The sequence below is a fragment of the Patiria miniata genome, unplaced genomic scaffold (genome assembly GCF_015706575.1).
Source record: "Patiria miniata isolate m_02_andy unplaced genomic scaffold, ASM1570657v1 HiC_scaffold_24, whole genome shotgun sequence".
NCBI classification, from domain to species: Eukaryota; Metazoa; Echinodermata; class Asteroidea; order Valvatida; family Asterinidae; genus Patiria; species Patiria miniata.
In genome coordinates, this window is record NW_024037063.1 from 12,316,546 (window position 1) to 12,331,404 (window position 14,859).

The 14,859-nt window shown below is 39.0% G+C and overlaps 1 protein-coding gene across 1 annotated transcript in view; it reads left to right on the forward strand.

Moving 5' to 3' along the window:
- The first annotated feature begins 687 nt into the window (after window positions 1–687).
- The window catches only part of LOC119732606, a 39,257-nt gene continuing 25,085 nt past the window's right edge, over window positions 688–14,859 (forward strand). Inside the window, exon 1 of the mRNA XM_038206182.1 lies at window positions 688–966. The gene's annotated coding sequence lies outside the window, so the exon portion shown is untranslated. The remainder of the gene's footprint in view (window positions 967–14,859) is intronic.

Sequence of the window (14,859 nt, forward strand, 5' to 3'; positions counted from 1 at the left end):
ATTCGGAGGGAAACAGATTGTACAAAATGTAAAATAGCTCAACATTATACATGATGACAGAGCTTACCTACAAAATAGTTGGAACGGTTGAACGTATTACACTGTTGATGCATTCCACCCCCCAAAAAAAAAAAAAAAAATCCGCCCATAATTACCGGGAATTTTTGTCGGAGGGGTTTATTTTGCAAGAGTGGGGATAACAGTAAGCTTCCGTACCATAAACTGCTGCTAGCAGTAATCATAAGCCAATTTGAGGGAAATATTGCGCCGAAATCCGAATCTCTTGTCTAGGGCTATTGGTCCTCGTCCATTGCAACTACGTTGGAAGAAGTTGACAATAGCCGTAGCCGTAGTTCTAGAAGCCCGGTTCAGGAAACGGCCTTAACCATAACCTATTCCGATCCCCCCCCCCCCCCGCCCGACCTCCTCACCTTAAAGATTTGCAGGTATTGTTTCTTGACATTGGAAAGTAAGGGATAAGTGTTTTTCCTTGTCAATGGAAATGTATTTACTACTATGGAACGCACAAGTAGTATGGTGAAACTTCTGAAGGACTCCCACACGCCCTCTATTGATCTCAAATGCCAAAATATCCGGTAACACATCGACGTCGTATGGCATCGTGTGCGTCCATTTGTCAGGCACCAGGCCATTTTTGTTCGCGCTCTGCTTACGTGCGGCTGTCACAAATAGCGCACACAACTGTACATCACATTCGCAAAGACCTCCGTTCGCTGACTCCAGAATTAGATATCCACGGTACAGCGCGCCCAGCAATCAACTGCCTACGTAGCCATGGCAACGGGAGGACACTGCTCATAAGTCTGGGTAATCGACGTTGGGAAAGGAACAGCCCGTGTACGTGCTGCGAACGTAAGTGCGGCTCCACCATTCGCCTCTGCGTGTTTGTACGTGGATATGTGAAGTGCCCTTGCAACATCGTCCATAACACCATTCTCAATAACGGTAAGTCGCCCACGAAATCCTCTCGTTTAGTGTCTGCATTGACACAAATTCGTAACATTAAACCTGGTGTTACTGATTACAAAGCGTGTTATAATCACAAACAACCTTTTGAATTGTAAGAATGCTCATCAGAATAGTCATGTTGTCAAAGTGTATTTATAGAATGTCATTTATATTTTTGGACTACACTACCCGGCGTCATATTACTCGGAGCGTATAAATGGACTTAACGCACGCACAAAATACCTAGTTGTGAGAAAATAATTGCCACAAAGGACAGAAATATGGTGAGTTTCTCATGATATTTTTGAGGAGATTTCTTCATTACATCAAACAAGTCTAATGTATAATTATCTTGGTTTAACCTCGATCAAGGAACATACTTCTTTTCAACCACCAGTACTTTATTCCATTTGGCACACGTACTAGTAGTAATAAGAAAAAATGTCAAGTGAAATATAACGATAAGATTTAATGGACCATGAATTGGTTTTGTATACAATATTTGGCACAATGAACCCCAGTGACATATTCAAGGCAATATCATAATGAATTGCCAAGTCTAAACCATTGACCTTTTTTTTCTTCTTCTTCTTAGTTTTCTTTTCTATTTATGGGGGTGATTTTTCATGATTAAGAAATGTTTACATGATATCGTTGTTGGAAAGGTGTGTGTGCTCGGATGCCTGAAAACAATTGTTTTTAATGGGCGTTGATATGACGTACGATGCTTTGTAAATACAATTTAATTTGATAGTCTTAGAAATCAAAATGTCAATGGCCAACATTTAATCCTTGTGTATACGCCATGTTTCAATTAATGGTTTAAGACACAGTTTTCTATAAAGGAAAACATAGTGTGACCTTATATAATGATCGAAGATGTGCGCATGCGGGGCTGTGATGTTTTCCTTGCTAGCGAGATTGCGTGCAGGATAAGTGCATTGGTGCGTACAGACTGTCCATCAAGTCCAAATAAACGCCCGTGGTTTCATGGGCAATTTCAGCTGCATCATTAAATTGTCTCGGATCTCTATCAGTATCAGTTGTGCACGCGATAGCATCACTCGGTATTCATCGCAGTGGACTGTAAGACTAGTGGAATTGTTATGGCTTCTTAATTTTATTTTCAGTATAGTATTATTTCAAAGAAGGAGACTTCTGATGAGCATTCTTCAAAGACGAATAATTATATCAAGTTGTTCTTCATTTTTAGTGGGCTTTATTCACGAGTCGGCCATATTAAATTAAAGGCGAGGTAAAAGCTCCATTTTTGGAACTAGCGAACAGAAATGAAAGCAGTGACTTAAATTAAATTACAAATTAATACCAGTCTGCTCTAATGAATATCTTAATATTTGTGATTAACATACCATACTGTTTTAAGCAACATTTTTAAAAAAAAAAAATTGAGAGTGAGGCTAGAATGCAGAAATAGTTTGGCACCATCACATTCAACAATTCACAATTTGACAAATACATTCAGGGAACACGACCAAAATGGCTTCCTCGGGAATAGGGTCCACTGCTTATCTTCTGGCAGATGTATTTTGTTGGTAGCATACACGAAGTAAAAGATACAGGCTTCCAGTAAGCTCGGTGTACATAGTTTTGTCAGAATATAATTACCGATCCCAAGAGAGGCTGTATCCGTTCTTCAATCATTCCCTCACTCAGTTATGTAAAATAAATACACCGTAAAACATTAAAGAAATTGCAAAACCTTAATCTTAAACTTCAAAAAGAAAACACTGCAAAAACTGAGTTAAGCAATTGAATACTTTTCAAATTACTTTCGAGCTATCAGTTTGTAAACATGTTTAAATACTAAACATGTTTAGAGTGATTGATGTTGAGGAATGAACACATAATGTTTAGCTTCTAAACATGTGTACAAAGTGATAGCAAGATTGTGTTTAATTGCTATAAACACATTTTTAGAGTATGTTATTATACGCTACCAAAGAGTAACTGTTTTGGCGACAGACAAGTATTGCGGTAAGACCGTTTGAAACCAATTGGTAAATCACAGTTTAATTATTTTGCTGTTTTGTGGTTCGGTATAATAGAGGGGGAATTAGGACACTTCACTGAATTGTACGCTAGAGTATGTTGCAAAAAACTAAACACTTACATAATATTAACCAATTACCAAATAATACAAAACACAGACAAGAGGTCTTTCCGTACGCCGTCTGCAAACTAAAATTCCAGTGTCGTTTGATTGGGTCGTTCTGCCTTTGCACTTCGAATCCCAAGCACGTTTTATTTGCACTAGGGATCATATGTGCACTTAGGGATGTTGCTCATTAAATATTGACATTTTTGGTCAACAATCGCAGCCGGATGTCAAATTTGCCTTTGGTGGGGATGATTGTCGAAAATGTCTCACCCCGAATTACGCATCTGAAGCAGCTCATAATATTTGAAGAGTTTATTTTAAAAAACGCCATACATCCATTTGGAAAAAGTGAACAATTTGCACGGAAATGAAACTTTAAAGCGTTAGCATAATAACATACAGTATAACAGCTGTTTCTCAACTTCATTTTTAGGTATATGGTATTCTTAAGTCCTGTTTAAGTATAAAACAGCTGTCGAAATTGCTTTTTGGCAGCCAGGAGAGAGTAGGATTCTAAAAGGGAACAAAATGGCGTATATCGCGTTTTGGAAATAAACTCTTCATTTTGTGTGATCAATATCGGTTTGGAAAATGGTGATGAGAAAGCCTTGCCTTTTGTTGGCCTATTTTGTTTGAAAGGGGTTTTTTTTGGTACAAATTGCTTCAACTTATTGAATATAATTGCTTTAAATTGATAGAAACAAAACAAGTGAATGGTATCGTCCACATGCATGCGTTATAAAAAAGTAAGGTTGAAATGCACTATCGATAAGTGATGAACGACTCACCTGAGGAATGCACTGCTCTCTATTCATTTAAGTGTAAATTCCAAACAAAAATAGCGAAGTTGTTTTCTATATCCCCGTAAAAGTGTGGATGAATTTCTTTTTAACAATTGAATGTACGCAACTTTGTTTGATGTATTTCACTCATGTCGCTTTTGCCAGCACTGTCGACAACCGGTCGACCGCAATAGAGTTTCATTCCATGCCCATTTTTTGTTTTAATCGTTTGGATGATAAGAGTTGTTTTTGGTAATTGTTTTAGTATATATTTCTATCGGTTTCATGGGTGAAATGTATTTATTAACAAACTTAATGTAAATCCAAAAAACTTTGGTTTAACCTCGAATTATCTTTTGGGGGGAAAAAGGAGAAAGATTGAAATTGAATTGAAATGCACTTCATGCCGATCGCATGTATATGATAGCAACATAATTGTTTTTCGTCGTGGCCTGCTATCAACCAATCAGATCGTTTTGCTCCAGGATCAAACCAATTATTCTTGGTTGAGCAGACGTAGACGTACCATTATTGACAGTCCAGCATCGCAGAGTCACCAAAAATGAGCAGGTGTTTTTATCTATTGTGAACATCGCAATACAACTTCCTTTTCAAGCTCTCAATAATTTGTTTCTGTTGGACGTGATGTTTTTGACTCTTTACTGATCGAAGGGATCGTTTAAAGTCCTCTGTACATCTGCTCGGTCAGGTGTTAATAAGAACTCTTTGAAAGGTTCTGCTTTATGGACTGAAAAGGCTTTGCAATATTTTGTGAGAGGAGTAAAAGATGTACCGTAAGGATAGACCTTCGCACAGTAATAGTTAACTAATATTCTGAAATATAAGATGTTGCCCGTCATCTAACAAAGCTGCCCGGCACTAAACATAGTTGGTGAAGTACGAATTCATTATTAAAGTGGTGGAGATCATGTACGGCTTAGTAGCTTTAAGAATGACTCCATAATTAGGATGAGATGGAGATAGTGTAAAGTATAAGTGATACGGCTGAGATGAGATGTTTCATGTGAGATGTGAGAACGTTTGCCGTGTAAGAAATGTGTACGCAGGTGTAGACGAGTCCAAGGTTACAAAATGCCTTTCACCAAGTGTTTTATTACGTGGAAGCTTCTATATTTTTCCCACAGGGAGTCAGGTTGGTGTAGCGGTACTTTCCTCGCCTTCCACCGCTGTGATCTGGGTTCGAATCCCGCGTAGGCAAATAAATGTGGTTTGGGTTTTCAGTCGCTACCTGATTCCGTGGCTTTTTGTCAGAATATTCGTCCTCCCACGTTTAAAACGGAAACTTCTTCAAATTGTCTTCTCTTAACTGGACCAAATGGTAGACCAGTGGATTATACTGAATGGGCTACCGTGGCGCACATATGCGAACCTACCGACAACAACTTTCTGATGACCTGCATGAGGATGGTTGGTATTCGCTCGAACCAGCTACACCAAACCATACAAACTGCCAAACAATGGGAAAAAAAATTAACACATTATTATTGTAGTTACTGAGCAACCCCTGTGAGATGCACGCGCACAGACGTCACCAAGATGATGGTCAAATTAAAATAAGAATATCCAAATACAAATTGTCAAAATCGTTTCAAACTTTCGTCGAATTGATTGTTTTATTTCTCTCCCTCAAACACTATATACTTTTACTGTGCCAAACTATTTTTGTATCTAACCACCTTGCTTGTGCAACCTGCTTATCCAAACCCGCATTTGTTCGCTGATGGTCAAGTGTGTGTGTGCAGGTAATGCTTATACGCTCAAGCATTGATCCAGAGTGTTTTCTAAGAATTGATGACTCCTGCGTAGGAGTTTAGGGATGTGCAGGATTGCGTGTGTTGGAGGCTGATCTAATCAGGACTCTAGACATCACAAGGGTGGTACAGATGACTCTCATGTAAACATTTTGACACGTAGGCAAAGCCAGAGTGAGTGTTTCCTAATAAAACAGTTGCCAGTACATGTGAAACCAAGAAAAACAAAGTATAGGAGAAAACTGCCGGAAATTAAAGTACAGCGGCAATTTTAGGAATTGACCGCAGCATAGGCCTATTTATAGGTGTGTGTATGACTTTTAACCATGTACCTGTGATGTAATGATGATAGAGACGTCATGCTTGACGTCAACAGACACCCGGAAATAATGAAAACGAAGCTATCTTAAATACTCATGGTGTAAATTTGCAATTTGGGGAAAAATCTGCTGTCAAGCTTTGGGTTTATGCCAACTACTAGCCCCGCTATGAAGAAATAACGCGAAATGACGCGGAACGTTTTGAGTCACGTTCAAACACTTCAACATAAACCTAAGTAAAACGGGTTTTTTTGGACAGTACTGCTCGTTAGAGTTCTGCGAATATCAGGAATTGTTCACCGTTTCGCCCGCAATTCAGCATTGAAATACCGGCCACCACGCCTTTCCGCGCATTACCATGCCCTGCTAGCGCATCGTGTCGTCACGCGTACTATAGCGTTGGGCAATTTATTAGAGGACGACGATAATTTGTATTGGGGGCCACGCTTTCCCCCTCCCCACGTTTCCCGACAAGTGACACATTCCATTAACCCTGCACCTGGGACTTGTTTGGACAAGAAAATGTTACACACACATTGCCGACCGTTCGCTCATCCATTTCATTAAAAAAATTAAGTGACACCTGTTTCGGGCTGTTAAACCAACTTGATAAATGTGTATTGAGAATGATTAACTTTGGGGAAAATCCTTTGCGTTAGTACTATAATTGCCTCTCAACCCATATCAGCCCAATTGAGAGAGTGTTCAGCCCAATAAAAGATGAGGGATGTTGCGTTTTCGCTTGCCTCTGCCCTTTCATCAGATATACTTTATACGATAAGTTTTACATTTAGTGTAAGTGTAGACACGAATCAAATGTAGACAGGGCAAACACTGTTGTTATTAAAAGACTTCATCTATCCCATCATTTTGTTTTAGTGACACATTCAGTAATTGCCCAACTTTAACTTCTGAGAACTTGTTCCATATTTGGAATGCAAACACATCTTGGGGGACGGAGGGGCCATGAAACGCACTTGTTTTTTATATCTTTGAGAGTATAAAGATATTTGTGTCTGCCTACGCGTTTTTCAAAGCTTTTAGTTGATTGCATCTTAATACACGTCCTTGACTTACACAAGGCAGTCTTCTGTAATGGGCACGTATTGGCATATACATCGATTACTTCTTGCCGCCTTTTGTTCAAGACGGACTGCACAATCTTCGCCTTTGTGGCTTAAAAACCGCGGGAAATATTTCCCAGAAGAAAAGCAACTGCCCGCATTGTCTTCATTTATTCAGTTGCAAGAGCTGTAACTGTTTAAAGGTATTTGTGATACGATCGTTGTCATGGCAGCAGGCAAGAGAGAAGTGCTTCGTCGGTCGTTTACCTTTCTTAATTGTTGGAAAATAGTGGACGAGTGAAAAAACCGGAGAAATGCTTTTACGCGAAGTGGTTTTGAGGAATCAGACATCCACCAAAAATGTCTCGACGAGATTGTGTTTGAAGAGTACTACACCCGATCGATGTGTTCCTTTAGCTGAGGTTCGATTATGTAAAGGGTGTGTATTGCACGGTGCCTGTGCAGCATTGGTTCGTTGGGCTTGATGTGAGTTGGTTTTGTCTTGTTGGAAGGTTTTGGTTGATTTTGGTAGCACATGGCATGTTGAGCTGCGTTTTAATTTTTACTGTGTTGAGTCAGCTAACTACTTGGAAGGCGATTGCATGAATTTTAGACATTGTTTGTTTTTCTTATTCGAAAAACGTAGGCTAACAGGCCAAAATTCCATGTGATTCATATAGCTTGTTACTGGTCCTTAGCTGACTAAACAAGTTCCCTATGCATTTTTTTTTATTCTAAGAGGATGTATGAACTTGGGCCTCTTGGCTTGAACTGGACTTATCTGAGATGGGCTGACGTACTAAGTTTGGCCGAACTGAGCCTGAGCTGGGCTGTAAGCTGGGTTTAAGGCATGGGCTGGGTTGAGCTATCTAGACTAGGTTTGACCGAGCTGAAGTTACAGCGGGCTTATTGACTAGGTTGGGTTGAGCTGGACTTAGCTGGGCTCTTAGGTTCGGCGTTGGCAGGGTTAAGCTTGCAATGCCTTGGTTTGACTGGGTTGCAAATAAAGCGGAAGGTTATACGAGGTTGGGTTCAACTGGGCTGACCTGGGTTACAAGCCGGGTTAGATTGGTATTTGCAGGGTAGGTCCGGGTAAAGTTGACGCAGCCTGGGTTAGACTGGGCTAAGCATGTTTGCTTTGGCCTAGGCCGCGATTGCTGAAAAAGTGTTAGATTGGTCATCCTTTTCTCCTGTTCAAGTTTCCTTATCAACAACCCATTTATAGTTGGCAGTTATATAGTTTGACTTACCACCGCCGTGTTCAACTCAAAATGCAATGCGTTATTAAGGTTAGCTATCATATCCACATGGTTTAGTGACGTCAACGTGAATCTGTATTAGAAACGCAGTTGTCATTCTGAGGCGAGGAATGACATAAAAAATTAAATTCTCATCAGCGACAAATCAGAGGCCACAGCCCGCACACCCTTTTGACTTTCATCCGCCGAAATGTCAAGCAAGCATCGAGCCATATTTTGCCGATCTACTGCTTGCTTTACAATTTTTGAAATTTCAACCGTCAATTATAAATAAACATGTTGCGGCTAAATCCGTCGGTTGCCATCGCATCAATTTGTCCAAGACCTATTATGAATTCATCCCACAGACGTCTGTCCAACTTCCGATGTTATGATTGCCTCGGCACACCTTCGCAATCACGTCATTTGATATTGCACCACTGGACAAACATTTCATTCACTGTGTTGACTTCCGAACATAAGATGTCCCATAGGCCTAAACCAGGTAGCAGCGACACTGTGAGGACTCACCCACGTCCACACAAGGTTCCCCCTCTCTGGAAAACAGGTTTAGAGGCATTTAGGGTTAGGTTTATCCGTGGCATAATGAAGAGAAACTCTAAAGGGAATCATAGAAACAAAATTGGGTTGAAAGAGTTTTCACAGTTTGAGAAAAGTGAGTTTTTTCACTGGTTTTTCTTAACCACACACAAAAAAAAGGAATGTTCACACTAGGTATGTAAAACAAACATGTGTGTCCTTTTGTGTGTAAGGGTAATCCTTTACTTATGAGGACTTGTAATAAAGGTTTACCACAGAAAGCAGAAACACCAAAGAGCTGGGCCCGATGCAGTTCTCGGTAGGTTTCGGGCACACACCGTGTGGGGGAAATTTCAAGAGAAGAATGTCCAAAGAATGGGAACAAAAGAAGTGGACAATAAGGGTCATCAGCAGTATAGCATGACCCGATATTATTTGTATCTATACAGTGTAGTTATGTTTAGGTATTGAGTTTAGTATTATTTGAATAATACCAGACATCGACAATAGGGTCCACATTTGGTTGGAGGTCCACAGTTGAAAATTCATTACAAAACCAGTTGGATTTTCTTCTCAAAAGCATAAATAAGAGGACAACAGCAGGTTCACAATTGAAGGGTTTTACTCAAGACTATGTCTTATTGAACTTGAAAGAGAAGGGAGCTATTGGGGTTTTTTCCAAACATCAGCTTCGTCTTCGACTTCAGGCAGGTCCCAGTTTAATGATGCAAGGTCGGAGATGGGAGTCACAGGGACAGAATCTGGTTCTCTTTTATATACTGCTTAGCATCACTTATTAGTAATTACATTGGTTAGGATGTTACAGAATGTCCATTGTGTTCGAGCACCAAAGGGATCTTGATTAGTCTGGAGACGGAGATAGAGCCCAGGTCGGAGATGAAGCTGCGTTTTGGGGAAATGGCCCTTGTTTGTCTATTTCCCAGGTCACTCACACAAGACGGAGACTATTTTGTCATGCACTTCGGGCGAATTCAACACGCACTCGTACCGCAATCAAAACATAGGAAATTTACATCCGCTTCTTCACGATCGGTGCCCGGGTAAACTTATTCAACGCGCACTAACTCAAGAGAACGTGAATCCAATATCCAATACGGAGCAGTCTACAGACTCTTGATTTTCTAACGAGTATGTCATGTTGGCACAGGTTGGCACAGGACATTCCCCTTTCCCTAAACCAATATCGAAAATAGAAAGGTGGATTCCTATTGACATGCGTAGCTTTTAAACCACATTATTCCATCATTCTGGTAATGAAACCGAAGTTTTTCAAAGTTGCCTAAAGCACTGTAAGAGAGAAAGCCTGAAAAAAGAGAAGTCAGTTAAGAAATATTAGAGATAGGATGAAAAATCCTGAGTGAAACTCCTTGGGAAACCCATTCACGGAGACAGGGGGACTAACAACCCATTCAGTTGTTGGCTTGAATCAAAACAAGTTGAATAGGGTTGAAATGGCACGGCGTTTAGATCAGTGCCGTGCATAGAGCTATATTAATTTAATATAGGCCTATGGTGCCGTGCCACTGTCATTCGGAACTACGATAGAGCAGCAGCCTTGTCGCCCTATGTATGGCGTTGCCGTGCCGAACTCAGTTTGCCGAGCCAACCATTTTTGGTTCTAAACGCCATGCTACCGCCAAGCTGAATTCAACAAAGTCAAATTAATTGAGTTCGGCGCAGCAGTAGCACGGCGTCTAGAACGGGCCACGGTAGGTGGCTAATGGAGAGACAATATTGTACATGATTACCCTGTAATGGGATATTATCCGATCCACTGTGTACACAATGTACCTCGTGTCAAAGAAAACATGTCCTATAATTATTTGACCCGAAATAATTATGTTGTCTACCAGTGGATCCACACCAAAATTTCAGATCATGTAAACAAGGCGTGAAAAATTATGGAGCGAGTTTCATCAACTTTGTGCAAGAGGGTGAGATTTAAACGCCATACGAAAAAAAAAATACTCACTTTCAGAATCTGCCACTTTCGACTTGGCGTCCTTCAATTTTGATACAGCGCTGGAGACGGTGGCGGAAGGCGCATGCTGCGGCTGAAAGCTTCTGAAGGAATGCAGGATCACCCCTGATGTCATTGCACACCTTGTCGATCGTGTGTTGCGCCAAACGATCGAGGAGCTGTTCAGTGTTATTTAGGATCTAAAGTAGGGTTTTTTTTGTTTACACGTAGAAATCATGAAAAGACTTCTAGTGAAAAGCCATTAGGAATCAATTGTATACAGTTTGTGTGCTTTGGGACCAGCTATACTAGGCTGTTCTTGCCTTGTAAAAGCTGTTGATGGTGGAGATTAGTCGTGTATATTTACATTTTAACATAACATTTTTTTATGTGATTAAAAGTGCAGTATACGGTAGTGTTTGCCAAAGAGGAAATTTCCTCCAACGTCATGAAAAAAATATACGACGGTCTCTTAAAATGGCCCCTTTGAATTCTCACTTTTGCCTCTCAGTCATAGAAATAGGGGCCATGTCACGTAAAATTCTCTGAGATACGTGACGTTTACTGTTTTTGTGTAAATCAAACCCATTCCATTTTTAGCGAGTACTACCCTCGATATTCCACTTCATGTCTTGTCGTTCGAATCGAACGTGTCAAGTACCCTTGGGACATCTCATACCCATCAACAACCAAAGACACCGTGTCGACATTAATTTAGTCTTTGATTCAAGTAAAAAGCAGCAGGGGCAAAAGCTTGCCCACTCCGAAACAAATTTAAACCGACATCACAAATCAGGATCTTCACGCCCGGCCCGCAGTTTCATTAAAGTCCTGTCACGACAGCGTATCAGAAGTTCACTGATTTTATCTCGAAGTTTGTGACACGTACCAGAAAATTCTACCCAGCAAAGAAACTTTATCCACCAGGTGCGCATGCGCAGTGGTACATTTCACTGGTTTTAATATTCACTTTTATTACGCGCATATCGTCACCGACACCACAAAGTGACCTTAACCCCCGCGAAGTGGAAAATGTGTGTTTCGAGATACAAGCGATTTAAGTTGGCGATGTTTTGAAACATAGCCTCAAAATTCATATTTTTTACATTGTCTGAAAGCTGGGATCTTGAATGTCACGTTAATGTATGATTTTTAATGTAAACAAATAATATTAATGAGTTATCAAACTAATTAACCATAAGATCACTTCGTAAAAACTCAAAATTCAGATTACGCTGTGTTCGAGTTTTCACGAAGTGACGCTAACCATGTGTATTAGCTAATGGGTTAGCGCTACTTCGTGATAACGCCAGAAGTGAGTCGCGCGTATCACGTGACATTTGTGTCACTTCGTGAAAACGCAAAACCCGTTTTGACGCGTAGTGTGCAGGCACTCTACACGCGAAAGAATGGTATAGTACACTTCGTGAAAACGCATTTTCCGGTTTTGACCCATTAAACGTCAATTAATGTTAATTAATGTTTTCACAAAACTAATTAACTATGTGTTTAGTAACTACTTGAGGTGATAGATTATGTGTAATTAATCACAAATCAGAAATCGAAATCGTAAAATATCGATTTTTCGATGTTAGTGTCACTTCGTGGTGACGGTGACAATATGTACGACACATTTAGGTTTAGCTCAACTTCTTGTTAGGAAATATTCAATAAGGAATACTAACGATAGACACTCAAAAATTTCTATTATTGTGTGATGCTCAGTTGAATACTTCTTTCACGACTTTGTTAAATAGACCTTTATCATGCTGCCACCATTTCAGTCACGTTCCCTGTATCCAATAACAGTACCGAATGATTTTTTTTTGGCTAAAAGTAACTAGAATATTTGTCCTGCCAGCCTTGTTTTGGTTACGTTGATTTAAATAGGCCGCAACATGATAATGATCTTTACCCTTGATTAGAAATTGTAACATCACGAGTAGGATCGCAACTATGTTTGGGTTACATAATGTTACATCACATTATTCATGGTATGTGATATTACTATAAATGTCACAGTCATGTAAATAATCAATCAATCAACATTTATTTCCGTAATGCCAAAAAGAAAACAAGACAATGTAACAAAATAAATTAATAAGTAATATAATTAAATTAATATAATTCTAAATATACATGGAAATATCTAAGCAAGAAAGGACAATAAAAAGTGCAATTATGGGGGCATCTTCCGAAGCCGGGGACTTATATGGCGATGCCTTGACAAAACAAAACCGAAATGACAACTCGACAAATACAGAGACATACAATCAATCGGACAAACGCAAATATAATACACATGGGATTAAAACATTCTGGATATAATTATATATGGATGCAACAAAAACGATAATGCCATAATCACATTTTCGTGCAACTACATGCAGTCAAAATCAAAACTATACAAAAACGTTCAGGTAAACACAAGAAAGTGAACAAAAACGAATTGATAACCAAACAAAAAGAACAAACAAGTAGGCAGCCAAATCAAAATGTTCTTACGAAAGATAAACAAGATGAACAATCAAATGGCAAAAAAGAATTACACACAAAAAATAATGTCATAACAAGGAGTGTTGTACGGTTTATTTATTATGGTTTTAACTATAGACCAAAGGATCTTAATGTTTTCAAGAAATTTACACAGAGCCAATTAAGAAAGGCGAGGTTTTCAAGGGATATGTCTGGGATTATTTTTTATTCTCAGTGTTAATGCGGAGTTTTCATGTAATTTTTTTATTCAAAGCAATTCTATTTTTGTTGTACTGATTTATGTGATCTGAATACATTTAATGAACTACGTATACACTTTTATTTATTCTTTTTTACCATATCGGGCCAACTTATTTTCCTGGTTGCATTGAGTTCCCCATTGGTTTCTACATGTACATATATAATGGCTGGACAACTTAGATTGGTGTCTTAATTGAGGGTAATATATACAACTTTTGCTTTTGCTGTTAGTTTCAGAAATGGATGGATTTGAGGGTTAGTAATGTATTGGCAAATATTGTTACACTGACCTGTTCAAAGTTTAGTGTTCGTAGATGCTGGAAAAACCAAGACAAAAAAGATGATGTTGTTGTAGTCTGGTTCCCTGATGAAACAGAGCAATTTATGGACGTCAGGGAATTGTCATGTCAGGGAGCCAGACTAGCTGGCTTGCATCCGTTCACAGATGTGTAATCGATTGAAAAAAGTAGACTAAATTTAAAATATTTTGGGCAGTATTCGAAAAAAAAAGGCAGTTGTTTTCCAACGATGGTTGGCTAACCATCGTTAGAAATGGATACAAAAATGCCACTTCCTTGAAAATTTCAGCACACCAGTTGCCATGATATTAGGGGATGCTTGAGACTATTATTCACTTACAGTCAAGTCAGGTATTTCATAATAATTTGGTAGTTTTGTTTGTTGATGTTTGCAAATCTATATCACCTTTAATACGAATGTGTGTTGGGGTTGAAAAAAATCGAATGTGTGAGGGCTTTGCGGTATAAAAAAATATATGATAAACGAGTGCTCAATTGGGGTAAAGATGTTTTTTCCGGCTGTTCCCTACAAATTGCAAACTTTCTGGGGCAATAAATTATTTAAAGCCGTATGGGCCGCAAATGAATTATTTTGTTTTCTAGTTTTTATTGTTTTGCGGGTAATCCCCCAGGAGAACAGTTCATTAAAAACTGATGTGGCTGCCCTGGTAAAATAATATGAAATAAATGAATGAGTGGATGCATAAATAATCAAATGTCATGCAAACTAACTGACGGTTCCGTGTGTGAAGCGAGTTGACTTGGTGGTGATCCCATGTGTTTTATTCAGAACAAAATGATACAATTATGGAAAACACTTAATGTAACAAAGTGATACAGAAGAAAAGTGAGAACATTTATAAACAATTAAATAGAAATATATAAATGAATATAACAATAGGTATCGAATGAAATATACAAGATAAAGGTATATGGAGGCACTTTCAAGAAGCCGAGAAGGTTATACTGAAATGCATTTGAATGAAATATTATTACAAGTATTTAGGATAAACTGTACAACAGATAAGACGCAAAACAT